Source organism: Pagrus pagrus, assembly GCF_965226575.1.
Source record: "Pagrus pagrus genome assembly, chromosome: 1".
Lineage (NCBI taxonomy): Eukaryota > Metazoa > Chordata > Actinopteri > Spariformes > Sparidae > Pagrus > Pagrus pagrus.
Window position 1 is genome coordinate 14,337,612 of NC_140185.1, and position 11,484 is coordinate 14,349,095.

The 11,484-nt window shown below is 41.9% G+C and overlaps 1 protein-coding gene across 1 annotated transcript in view; it reads right to left on the bottom strand.

Moving 5' to 3' along the window:
* The window catches only part of lrrc4cb (leucine rich repeat containing 4C-b), a 44,473-nt gene extending 41,093 nt beyond the window's left edge, over positions 1–3,380 (bottom strand). The window contains exon 1 of the mRNA XM_084351906.1: positions 2,270–3,380. The gene's annotated coding sequence lies outside the window, so the exon portion shown is untranslated. The remainder of the gene's footprint in view (positions 1–2,269) is intronic.
* Positions 3,381–11,484: the final 8,104 nt, after the last annotated feature.

Here is an 11,484-nt window from a genome sequence, read left to right on the forward strand (position 1 = left end):
AGCAAAATTAGGTTGGGATTGCATGGCAAGCCCTTATTATATGTGAATTACCTCTTTCACGCATCAAGTTGTACAGGAACAAAAGCAGCAGTTTATTGAGGAGGAAAAAACCTGGATGGTTGTATGAGTCATCCTTCACCCCGTTCCAAACCAGTGGTTGGCTACACGTGTGTCATACATGAAAAGAACTCTATTCGCTCGAGTGCTTATTTCCCACAGTGAAGACTTCTGTCAGAGCTGTTCTTGTGAGCGGTCCTGGCATGGTTTACATCCAATCAGGCCCTTAGCAGGCAGGTAAATGCCAGAACCTACTACTGCTGGCAGGGCGATCACATTTCTGTCCTGGTGATGACTGAGGAATATTACAGAGGGGACAATAACCTGAGTTGTTTGATAAGCCTGGAAATCATGTTTACCACCCTGGCAGTGATGGCCACCAGTTCTCAACCGAGCAGAGCACTCCAGTTTATTCTAGGAACAATGTTTCTGACCACCTTTAAAATTCGAGTGATGGAACGTCTTGTGAAAAATTGTCACATAGCTCCAGTAATGCTTGAGGTTTTTGCAGAATCCTAAAGCTCTGTGTAGCAGCTCAGGTGGCTCATTGTGACCCAATGCCCTATTGAGACACTTATGGGTGTGTGGCCTTAATTTTTAACGGTTACCAGCCAAGTTATCGCAGTGCACCGAAATAGTCCAGACCAGGAAGTGAATGTAATGCCAATTTTTGAATTTTACTGTACATAAAACTAGAAAAGAACGGCTTGAGACAAATTGTGATGGAGCAGTAGTTTTAGTTTTCACAAAGAGGATGTAGCATACAGTCAAACGATCCTCTATCCTCTTGATTTAAGATGTTTTACACCTCAAATGACTATTTTTCTCAGAGTTTTCAGACATTTTAAAGAAACTCATTGGTGCTAATGAATCACAGGCACTAACCCTTGAACTGGTAACTAAACCCTTTGCCGAATTGTCTCTGCAGTATTTACAAATTCACACATTCAATTCATGTAATCATCAAACTCCAAAACCAATCAAGCACTCTCTAGGTTCAATATTATAGACCGTGCTTATATATCCAGGCAAATATTGTGGCAACCAACACCGAACGACAGACACGATCTTAAACACTCCGACTGTGTCCTTCATTTTACGGGCTGGTTGTAAAAACGCCAGACGCGAGTACAAAAGCGCACACTTGAGGACGAACCGGTTGAGTTTTAAGTGGAATGCTTTCCGGCTGCAGCAGCAGCAGCAGCAGCAATTTCAGATGTGATGCCTGCTCCAAAAAAAAAATGCAGCTCCCCCTACCCATTTCCAGCCAACACACAAGTATTTTCAGCATCAGGGCATTTTCAGCACCTCCCACTGATGGACAGCTCCTATTCACATTCTTTTAAAAGGAGGGCCGTATTGCCAAGCAACAACTCTGAGACTTGACAGTTTAACATTTTTTTTTAAAATGCACCCTGCATATTTCAGGGTAACCTGCTCGCGCTGTGGTAGGGGAGGAAATGACAACCTCATGTCAGTGTTTCACCCACGGGTGGCTTTGCTTGGGTTTTTTTTTTTTTTTTTACTGGGTCAACGCACAGCAGAAGCATCAGAGACAGAGAGAGAGAGGGGGGGGGGGGAAGAAAGAAAGAGGGAGAGAGGGGGAAACGTGTGCGAGGTGTGTGCATGAGCGAATGCTGTAAAATAAAGCTTGACCCGAGGCTTTGGCTTCGCCACATCCTTAACTCAAAGCGCCCTTCCTGTGGGCCAGCCTGCCCACCTGGCCAATCCGGCGCTCTTTTTGCTGCAAACGTGTATGCTGAGAATACCTGAACTGAATTTGAATTACCATATGACGTAGGCCTTTTTCTAGCAGTAATGTCCTGCTGGCAACAGGGACTACCACAGACCATACAGTCTCTACCGAGCGCTCAAACACACAATTTGTTGCACCAGCTGCCCCCCTCCACCACACACACACACCCCCTCAACCCCCCTCTCTGCTCCCGTCTATCTTTATCTCTATCTATATCTCACACACACACACACACACACACACACACACAGTCGCTCACACACGAAAGGGGATGCGACAGCCGCCTATAGAAATGGGAAAGGGACATGTCAAAAAAGAGAAAAAGTATGTTTCTTTGCGTTAAAGTCGGCGAGCCAAGCACAAATCGCGCGATGAATAATCGCCTGTACGTGGGGATACACAGCAGCAGATCACGCCGAATCGGCTCAGGTTGACTGAAATCAATAAAATACTTACGCATTTTCTCGAATAAATGAATTCGGGGCTGAGAGCTGTGTAGGAAAAACCAGCAGGGCCCCGGTCCCCGTTTTCAAGATTTGCAGTACGACCGAGGCACAAATCTCCATGTGAAAGGGATCGGAGGGTGCTGCAGTCCGCGTCTCTCTCGATCACAAGTCAAGATGCTCGCCTGCGAAAAATGCCAAACATTCAGAAAGAGTTGCGCGGATCTGCGGTGCGGCCACCATTCCCTCGGATGCGATGAGCGCCGATGAAAACCCCTCAGAGGACCGGCGGTAAACCCCCCCTGGACTTGGAGATATTCCTCTGGACTGAGGAGGAGGAAATCCTGCAGAGTTTTTGACGGGGGGGATCAAGTCTGTATAGGCCCCTTCTTTTCACCCGAAAGCAGTCTCAGTCCAGATTGACTCCCACCGGTGGTTTCCTCTTGGAAAAATCCGACCAGGACTTAAAAAAAAAAGAAAAGAAAAGAAAAGAAAAAACCCAAACCAAAGTGGACTGATTCTTTGTGTTAATTATTATTCAGCAGTCAGATCATTTTCTCCAAACACAGTAAGAAAAAAAAAAAAAAAAAAAACGCTCAGCGGACACACATGACAATTAACTATTCACCTATTTAAAGCATTGTTGATAAGGTCAGCCCAGAAAGGGGTGCAGAAGCGTCCTACAAAACAAACACAAAAAAAAGCACAAAAAAAAACCAAAAAAAAAAAAAAAAAAAACCTGAGAACGCCTATTGGATAAAATTAAGGATATCCGTCCCACTGCAACCATCACACGCGTCGCATCGGGACAAATGGTTTGCCATAGGCTGCTCTAGAAATCGCAGAGCATTTGGCTTACAGTATTTTCTATCAGGTAGAGCGGCAACAATCCACGGGATGCTGTTTCTCCCCCCCCAAAGCAATCCGACGTATTGATCAGGCCTACATAAGCGCAGCTATTAGTAATAATTCCGCTTGTCAGTGAGCGTGTGTCCGATCCGGGTGGTGTGTCAGCAGCAGCATCATCCGTGTGTTGCAAATAAAGCGTTTTCTTTTTTTTCTTTTTTTTTGTGTGCCACCGGCTCCTAATGGTTCCCCCGCTCGCTGCAGTCCATGACTTGAATAGCGAGCACGCTGAAATCACGGTCTCCAGGCACAGATCTGCCGCGCGCGTGTATGCGAGTCACGTGTGTGTGTGTGTGTGTGTGTGTGTGTGTGTGTAGGCGTGAGCGTGCTCCTGTATCGCCCAGGGACCACTTTAACTTTGACCACTTTGCCTGTGCGCGTCCATCTGCCCATTTAAATCTCCCAGCGGTCGTTAATTATCAGGGATCAATAGCATTAACGCATAAAGCCCAGATCTGATGTCTCTGAGCCCCTGTTTGTGTGTGTGTGTGAGTGCGTGCGTGCGTGCGCGCGCGTGCGTATGATTCAATTGTTGATGAGGTATGGTTGCCACCTACAGGCGTTAGTCTCTATCCAGTCACCCAAAAAAAAAAAAGCGAGCATTTCCAGTCTGCATCCACAAATACGTTCACATTCAACATGTAGAGGTCTTATCAGCTCCTTCACATTAAAAGCACAGACACATGGTCATGGTGTGTATGTGTGTGTGTGTGTGTGTGTGTGTGTGTGTGTGTGTGTGTGTGTGTGTCTACCATGTGAAAGTCATAAATTAATGAGTAATGCTGTGGACTTAACATTATTTTCCTACCTGCTGTTTTCTTCGAGCATGTTTATGTGCCACCAGCTTATGCTGTCACAAGCAGTCAAAAGTAACCTAGGCGACAACCTCTGCCCGTGTACAACCTGCTCTGACAACGCTCATATGGATGGAAAACTTCATCCACTCCCTGCAGGTTCCCACTGTAGGCGAAGAGACTCGGTGCCTCAAAGACCTGCAGATAGACGAGAGAGTGCGCATTAATGTGATCTGAGATGAGCAGGGTGTCTTATTAGATGACATAATGGTGCACGAGTCGACTATGTGACAGAGTGGCTCCTGGTCACCGAGGTCACGCCGCTTTATGAGATTGAAGAAGACGCAGACAGAGAGAGAAAGAGAGAGGGAAAAGATGAATAGAAATCAGTCATAATGGCATTGTAGCACATGTTGTTTGATCTCTCATTCAACAATCAAATGAGAGCTGACTGAGAGCCTGTGAAGTATGTGAAGAAAGTGATCACAGTTACAGATGTGTGATAGGAAAGTGAATCTGAATAAATTATTCAAGAAGCATGAGCAGATGCTTCCATACTGGGCAGGAGGGGTCACAGAATGGTCTGAGAAGTATGAAAATGATGTAAATTATTTGCTGTGGACTTCACAGTTACCATATCTCAACCCGGTGGATCAAATGTGGGAGATTTTGGAACGAATTGTCAGACATCGTCGAACAACAAATAAAGGAATTGTTGCTGCAGCTAGCTATTATCCTCACTATTTTCTCAACATGTAATTTTGTCTAGAAGTGTCAGAAAACAGAGAAAAATGTCACAATTTCTCTAGTCTGTGTCACCAAATTGCTTGTTTTGTCGGTCCAAAACCAAAAGATATTCAGTTGGATTCAGAAAACCAGCAAATATTTACAGCATAAGTAGTGAAAGTCTGGCATTTCTGCGTAGAGTTGCAACAGCTTGAAATTCCCCCGTATGAAAACTGTATAAAAGAAAATCACATTTTTACGGTATCACACAATTATTCCTATTATTATTATCGATTCAACGACCATAAAAAGAATAAAAACAAGGATTTTTTGAGTTGAACAACTCTATGGTGTACCTTGAAACTGTAATATCCCTGCAACCCTATACAGGACTAAAGCCCATAGCCACATTAGCAGTTGTGCAAGGCTGCCATGGTCACTGTAAAAAATAAACAGACAAACAAAAAGCTAACTAGCTACAGAAACCAAATCAGTCAGCCAGATTTTGGACCTGATGATGGCACTTGATGAAAGACCATAAATGTCAGCATAGAAATCCATTGAACAGCTCCTGAAACATTTGGCTCAAAACTACAAATGTCAGATGCTTCTAAGGAACCAGCAGTAGGAGTGAATAGAAATGTCTGCACCAACATTTTTTGCCAATACATCTAATATGTGTCAAGACATTTCACTTGGGAACTAAGTGGTGGACAAACCAACAGACAAGCATTGCCATCCATACAGCTTAATGTCCAGCATGGCTAAAAATCACTTGAAGGAAATGTTCACCCAAAAATGAAAATTCAAAGTCTCTCACCCCCATACTGATGGAAGGTCGGGTGAAGTTTCATAGTCCGCAAAAGATTTCTGGAGCTTTGCAACAACAACAACAACAACAACAAACATGAAATGGCTCCATACAGCTCCAGCGTAATCCAAGCCTCTGAAAGCCCTGAGATCCCAAATTGATTTGAAAAGTCATAATTTACACCCATTTTAGTCCATTTCTTTACAGTGGCTGCTAAGCTAAAAGCTTAGAGCGAGTGCAAGACAGCGGGTGCAAGAGCAAAATGTTGTATTGTCAGTATTGTCTTTTCAAATCAATTTGGGTCTCCAGAAGCTCCAAGATCACAAATTTAAGATGAAAACTTCACTATAACTGCTCGGCTGAAAGCACCCCATCTGGAGCAGGTGTAAAAAATGGTGTAAAAAATGTCTTTTCAAGTCCATTTGTGATCTCAGGGCTTCCAGAGACTTGGATTAGCCATTTCATGGGTTTTTTTTGGGTTGTTTCTTACATTTTAAAACATGTCCCCATCTGTTGTCGTCTCAGCTCGACTCAGCTCTGTCTGTTCTTCTGTCTGTACGTCATCTAGAATCAATCACTGATGTATGTACTCACTGTATGAAGACAGACTTTCAGTTTTGCAGAGTTTTATACACAGCTATGAAGGAAAAGTGAGTGTGTGTGAGAGGACCATTATAAGACCTCACATTTGATATCTGACTGAATCAAAGTCAGAGTCTGAAGCTTTCAACTAAAGCCCACCTCTGTCTGCAAGCTTCTATTTGTCACGATTAAAACAGTAAAAAAAAAAAAATGCTACTTGTGAACTGATTTGAAATGACATAAGAAAATGAGTAATACAAAGTGATGAACCAGTGTCAGATTTTGTATTGTAAGCCAAAGTAAGAGCTTAAGTCTGCTTTTTCCTCAGTTAACCTTCACCTACTTTAGTATCTTGAAATGAAAAAATTAGTGCTTTTTCCACATCTTCATCTGTGAAAGTCAGAACTTTCCTCCTCATGTATAACTAAAAGGGTAGCTTGTCAAAACACAAGCCAATTTCCGTAGATTAAATATAATCCTGGTCTAAGAAGCGAAATCACTGGAAATCTCATCAGAGAGAATTTTCATTGCCTTGGATGAACTCAAATCCAGGTGCACAAAACTGGACCTCAGTCAGTTTCACATTACCTATATTGAGGCATAATTGGAATTTACTTTAATATAATTTCCCATACGCTGCACTAATATTAATGTGCACAGTTACATAACTGCAGGAGACTTTCACATTCTCCCCTACAAACACTGGATATGCATTTGATATATCTTCTGTTATCAGCATTTTATTCAGGCTTTGATGAAATATGAATTTTAATTCCTCGAGATCTCCTGAGCAGAAAAATTAAAAATAAAAGCGCACAGAACAAGGGGAGGGACGCACAGTGCTGTAAATGAAAGCCTCAGCAGATCTGCACAATCAAATCAATGTCAACCACATGCTGCTCCAACAATGTACTCCCTCATTACAATGTTTTTCATGCAAGGACAATATAAATACACTGTGCGTCTCATTTAGCCCCATTCCAGTCCATACAACAACAATACTCAGTGTCAATGCCAAAGATTTCCAGCCCACAAATGACTTCTGGGCGGTAAATCAGCAAAGGCATCAAGCATATCTGACAGCTTGACAGCTTCTATTTCTCCTATTTTCTATGCAAAAAGCAAAGTTGGAAATGGTTTGGACCACACTTCTATTCCAGGGCATTTTCTAAAAGACTCCATTAACTGTGCTTCCTTGGATTTTTGGTAATTAACTGAATCTCGATGTATATTCATAACACTTTTGACAAGATTGGTTCCAGGTTTTTGAATGCAGATTGTCAGACGTTGACTTTAAACCTTTACTCAGACAGACGAATGTGCCGAGAGCAGCTTAAATACTTGATCAAAATAGTCAAATAAAATGCCTCAAGCTGCGTCTACCTTCACTTTTGCATGATGGATTTGAACTTGACAGCATTTTAACAAATGACTCGCACACGATTAGCAAAATGCACAATGTGTATCACTTGTTATCATCTTCATTGAACATCAAATAGTTTTCAAATGAGATGTGGGGAAAACGAGAAATAATATTGAACATTTAAAAGCCTATCATGCTTCAGTCTTTTGGGAGGAAAATGTTCTTCTCACTGACTTATTTAGACACCCTGGCTTTAAAGCCTGTCAAACAAATTGAAGGACACCGATGGGAAAAGCTATGTAAAAGTGTTTAACAAATTATGGGCAGAGATGGCTTTAGTTGATTCTTTTTATCCCTCATTTTGGTCCACAGCCACTTTTCTGTCAAGATAGATTTGGCCTCTGTGTTTCTTTCTCTCTGTGAGGCATCCCTTTTCCTTCTTCCTTCTTTTCTATCTTCTTCCATCAGCCTATTGGGATCATTGGATTGGCTGCTGTGGTAGCACATGTCCCAGACTGCTTTCTGGGACAAACTTCAAGAAGCCGGCCTGGAAAAAAGATGGAAGGGAAAATATGGTGGAGAGAGAGAGGGGAGGAGGAGAGAGAGGATCCTCTAGCACTACGGAGCCTCTTCAATTATTCAAATGGCCGCTGTCCCTCTGCACTTGTTCTCTCTGCTTGGTTTGAATATTAAAATGGCCGCCCCCAAAGAGACAGATATCCAGAAGATGAAGCCCACGCAGAGAGCAAAGGCTGAGTGTACTTGACTCCTTGCATCCCCACCACAGCAGTTGATGAACGGGAGACTATCTATGCAACTGACTGCATGACTTTGAAGAGGGAGGTATTCCTGTCACGTTTGGCCTAAATTCCATGAAAGACAGGCTGAGGGACTGTGTTGTTAGCATCAAGCGAGCATGCTACCTGTATCCCAACAGACAGGAAATGCCCACTTCTCTCACAAGTGCACATTGAAGGAAGGACAGAGGTCCTGATCCTTTTCTGGGGGGCACCGCCTGGTCACCCCTGGTCTGATGAGAAGTGGTCATTTGAATTTGAGTTTGAAGTTTGAAGCGCATGAGAGATTATGATCACTTACCTTCAATAAATAGCTTGGATTTAGGCAACTTTGGTTTGGTTAGAGCTGTAAAACATCTTTAAATAAAGCGCACACATTCCTGTAATGAGATGAATGAATTCAATGCTGATGATCCGTCTCCAGGTAAGTGTGGCTGAGGGGAGTGATGGAGGATCTATTCAGATATTCTAAAAGTGGCCATAGAACAATGTAAAAACTGTAGTGAAGTAGTCAAAGTCCTGAATCAGCCCAGTCGCCAGGATTTTTACCTGACTGTTATATCGGGAGTTGGATGGGATGGTGGTTGAGTGAAAGATGGGAAGGTTGCCAAGCCAGTGACTGCAAGTATGACACCATTGGATATTTTTAAGGATCTTAAAGGATATCTACCGTTTTTTACAACCTGGACCTTATTTCTAGCATAAAATATTATCATTTACTCACCTAGATAACTTTGGTGTCATTTGAAGTCGTTCGGACGAAATTAGATCCAGTGTAGCGCCGGTATATCCATATAATGCGAGTGACGGGGCACTGAAACACAGCCTCTATATAACGCATTATCTGCCACGAAACTAGTTCATTTCACCAATATTTTGTCATGATACGCTAGTGCTATTCCCCTCTGAGTCCAGGCTTGTCTGTTATCAACATCCGGGGTCAAACTAGCAGTAGCAGCTACAGGTAAACAAGCCGGCTGTCGCGGGTGCGCGTGCAGCTCAGAGATGACATCTTGGTGTTTGTAACAAGACCTCAGGACTTCTCTGGATGTGTTTTGTTCCTAACCCTAACCACATCATAAGCACAGGGTTGTCAAAAGATAAAATGTCAAACTGAACCTAAAGAAACGTAAAGTTGCTTATCCGTGCACTCCCTTATGTTATCTTATCTTATCTTATCTTATCATGAGTAGTATCTTTAGTAACTATATCTGTTAAATTAATGTAGTGAACTAAAAAGTATAGTTTCTCTCTAAACTGTTGTAAAGGTATAATTTAGAATAAAATAAAAATACTACAGTACAAGTACACATACCATAAAAAGATCCATATTGTAAGTATAGCACTAGTTTCATTCCCTCATACTGAAGAAGTGACCTCGCTCTGCCATTTAATACAAATATAATTAACCTCAGACTTGCATGATTTATATACATTGAATAGATTAAATAAAAATATGCAATTGAGATACTAAACTGTGAGTACTGAAAGTAAATAATGAAGACAAACATTTCAGTACAGATTGGAAGAGCCTCAGTTGAGTGGCATTCATCAAAAAGATATTTCCTCATTTTGTGTTTTGATGATGAAGGTGAATGCGCTGCCTAATGCAGGGTTCAGACTATATATATATATATATATATATATATATATATATATATATATATATCTATGTATATACATATAAATCTGCCTGATGCAAGCCCAACCTGACATATGTATGTTGTCAGGAAATAAATGGCCATCGGGCCAGACAGTTGATGGTCTTATCCAGTTAAGTGTATTATTGTGGACGACAATCAACACAGCATCTGGGATGCCTCCTGAAGTCTGGACAGAAAGATGAACATGACAATCAATTTTGGCTTCTCAGACGGAGTATTACAGATTCCACGACATGCTCTGTTGAGCAGCACAGAGCGCTCTTATGCGCAAATTATGTTGATGCTGTGAGGTACAATTGTGAAACAGAGGAAAGATCACAGCATTTTTACCCCCACCAAGGAGGTTATGTTCTCACCCATGTCCATTTATTGGTTGGTTGGTTTGTCAGCAGGATTACATAAAAACTACTGCACAGATTTCTGTGAACCTTAGACGGAGCATAGGTCTCGGTCCAGAAGCAACCCAGTTCACTTGTGGTGCAGATCTGATTAAAGGAACAGACCTGGGAATTTTGGTCTCATTTTGGTTAACATTTTAAGATGGTGCGTTTTTCGACATTTCCGTTAATTCCTCAGGGAATAATTCATGGATCTTGATGGAAAAAAAATCAGGCATATTTGGGCTACTGGTATCTATGAGTGTGAACAAAAGGGGACTGTTGGGCCTTGGCAGAGGTATGCACTCTACCGACTCAACTTTTTTTCTTTCTTTTTTAGGCTTTTCTGAACACAGGACAGCTAGTGTCATGCACAGGCTTGGAACACCACTGTTTCTTTACATTCTTGCTACCAGAGGTCAGTCCCTAGCACCTCACGACCTCGCTGACAAAAATATTGTGCAGTCTGAACCTGGCTGACACTGAGCTAAGGCCAGATAGGCTGTCGTGTGAATTGCAGTCTGAGAGGGGTCATGACAATCAACGATTTGGCTCACAGATGATAGATTCATTTTTATAGTTGGATGTCTGGCAGTTCGAACAATTCTGCAGTCCAATTTCACTGCTGTCAAAACATCTGTTACGAATGGGAGAGAGCTTATTTTAACATGAGTAGAGTAGCTCTTTACATGTTGGGGTTAAATTGTAGTCTTGACTCAGAGTGCTGTTATATAAAACTGAACTTCACTGCAGAACAGACACCATATTGTTCGCATCGTTCAGCCACCTCTGACTCCATATTGTCCTCTCTTCTTCTTACTTACTGCTCCTAGTAGAATAACACAAACTACTGCTGTATTTCTCTCATTTTGTCGACATTGTAAAGAATGTCATTGTCTCGTTTGAATTCACTTCATGCTTACTTTCATTGTGAGAAGCCACATTGTTTCCCATCAATTGATCCAAACAATGCAAGGTTAAAAGTTACGAGTTCTGGCCACGCAGGAATGTCAATTAAACATGTTGTTTGTCTTAACACAACAAACAAGATCAATAAAAATGTATTATTGGGTTTATAAGGGTAACCCAGTGTTACTGACGTAAAATTACAATAACATACCATGATAACATCTGTGATTATTGTACATTTACAGTATTTTTTATTTATTACAGCAATGTACTGTGTTTTTACATTAACCCAACCACAG